Source organism: Protobothrops mucrosquamatus, unplaced genomic scaffold (assembly GCF_001527695.2).
Source record: "Protobothrops mucrosquamatus isolate PMUCROS unplaced genomic scaffold, P.Mucros_1.0 scaffold6384, whole genome shotgun sequence".
In the NCBI taxonomy this organism is placed as follows: domain Eukaryota; kingdom Metazoa; phylum Chordata; class Lepidosauria; order Squamata; family Viperidae; genus Protobothrops; species Protobothrops mucrosquamatus.
In genome coordinates, this window is record NW_015392211.1 from 1 (window position 1) to 2,886 (window position 2,886).

Here is a 2,886-nt window from a genome sequence, read left to right on the forward strand (position 1 = left end):
CAGCTCTGTACAAATGCAGATGTAAACCATCAGGAAAGTTGGAGCTAGGAGATTAGGAAGACAAAGACCTAGAATCTGCATACCCCACCCACCTGGGACAGGACATGGTAGGATTAACTCACAAAGGCCAAAGGGCACACTCAAACTCAGGTCAAAATACATGACACAGGAAATAGCCTCAAAACAGAACAGAAAATAAGTCCAAACAAAAGGCTCCAGAGGGTATAAAAACCCACTCCCCACATGTGCTCAGCCCTTTTTTCACTTCTTTTGCTGCCAGAACCATCTTCCTGTCTGGCTTTCCTCTCCAATAAACTACAACCTCTCATGGTTCCGAAAGAAATAACTTTTCAAAGAACTTTGAGGCTTAATTACCTTAAAGAATCCTTTAATGGGTTACATAATCCGGCACGAACGAAGTAAAGCCAAAGACTGAAACACCCCCCCATCCTAGCTCTCGCGACAAGCACAACTCCCTCCCTCCTTTCACAGTCATCAATCATATGCTCCAATTAAACAGAGGTGTGAATCTTCCCCTCCGTCTATTCTCTGTTATTATAGTCTGCTGTTGCTTTGACCTTGGCTGTGCTATGCTAAGATAACGTTATTATTCACAGGCATTCCTCCCCCCTCATATGGCCCACAATGCCTGCTTTTGCTCTTGAAGCAATATGTAGGCTAAATAAGATATGTTTGCTTCTTCACATATGTCGAGCCATAACATCCAATGTTAGCAGACTTGACACAACCTTCTTCCCAAAGCAGTTGCCATGTTTATTCCCAGCTTGGATGAACCAGGATGAAGACTTTTCTTCCAACAATACAAAAGTAAAAATATACACTGGCAGGTTTTAGGAAAGATACAAAAGAAAAAAAAATACACTTGCAACTTTTAAGAAAGATACAAAGCATAAACCCAGCTGGGAAAGAGTAATGTAACCCATAAATCTTCCACTTGTGGTAGGTTAACTTTAACTTTTCTGTTTTTCAATTCTATATTGTGGGAAGTCAGCCCCACCAGAGAAGGAAATATTAAAAGGGCAGAAAAATATATTTCCTCAAAAGGATTTTAAAAAGCAGAAACCAACCCTGTCCCCAAGACTCTCTGTCCCAAGCAGAAGCCAGCTCTGTACAAATGCAGATGTAAACCATCAGAAAGGCCCCAGCTAGGAGATCAAGAAGACAAAGACACCTAAAATCTGCATACCCCACCCAAACTCTAAGAGTCATTAGCCCCAGCACCAGGGAAGCAGGATATGACCTTTGGGACATAATGGGATTAACCTACCATCATCAAGAATACCAGAAAGGCACACCCAGACCCAGGTCAGAATACGTGACACAGGAAATACAAAGCCTAAAACAGGAACAGGAAACTACTTCAAACAAAAGGCTTCAGAGGGTATAAAAACCTACTCCCCACATGTGCTCAGTCCTTTTTTTCTCTCCTACCAGAACCATCTTTCTGTCTGGCTCTTCAATAAACTGCAACTTTCTTTCTAAAGCAGTCACCATGTTGTTTATCCCTGGCTTGGATGAATCATGATGAAGACTTTTCTTTCAACAATAGATAGATAGATAGATAGATAGATAGATAGATAGATAGATAGATAGATAGATAGATAGATAGATAGATAGATAGATAGATAGATAGATAGATAGATAGATAGATGTAGGTAGGTAGGTAGGTAGGTAGGTAGGTAGGTAGGTAGGTAGATAGATAGATAGATAGATAGATAGAGAATAATAGAGATAGATAGATGATAGATAGATAGATAGATAGATAGATAGATAGATAGATAGAGAATAATAGAGATAGATAGATAGATAGATAGATAGATAGAGAATAATAGAGATAGATAGATGATAGATAGATAGATAGATAGATAGATAGATAGATAGATAGATAGATAGAGAATAATAGAGATAGATAGATAGATAGATAGATAGATAGATAGATAGATAGATAGATAGATAGATAGATAGATAGATAGATAGATAGATAGATAGATAGATAGATGAATACATAGATATAGATGATGGATGGATGGCTGATAGGTAGATAGGTAGACAGACAGATGATAGATAGATGATTGATAGATGATAGGTAGGTAGGTAGGTAGATGATAGATATCCTTTATTATTGTCATTTTTTACAATGGGCACAGCGGCACAAATTAAAAATGAAACTGAGTTGCTGGCTCTCAAAAGTGTACACATACATAACACACATTTAAACATGCTATATACAGCATATATATAATAATAATAATAATAGTAAAGTTGGAAGGGACTTTGAAGGTCATCTAGTCCAACCCCCTGCTCAGGCAGGAAACCCTATACCATTTCGGACAAATGGCTGTCCAGTCTCTTCTTAAAAACTTCCAGTGTTGGAGCATTCACCGCTTCTGGAGGCAGGTTGTTCCACGGGTTAATTGTTCTAACTGTCAGGAAGTTTCTCCTTAGTTCCAGGTTGCTTCTCTCCTTGATGAGTTTCCACCCGTTTCTCCTTGTCCTGCCTTCAGGCGCCTTGGAGAATAGCTTGACTCCCTCTTCTTTATGGCAACCCCTGAGATACTGGAGCACAGCTATCATGTCCCCCCTGGTCCTTCTCTTCGTTAAACTAGACATACCCAATTCCAGCAACCGTTTCTTATATGCTTTAGCCTCCAGTCCCCTGATCATCTTTGTTGCTCTTCTCTGTACTCTTTCTAAAGTCTCAACATCTTTTTTACATCGCGGTGACCAAAACTGGATGCCGTATTCCAAGTGTGGCCTTACCAAGGCATTGTAAAGTGGTATTAACACTTCACGTGATCTTGATTCTATCCCTCTGTTAATGCAGCCTAGCACTGTGTTGGCCTTTTTGGCAGCTGCAGCACACTG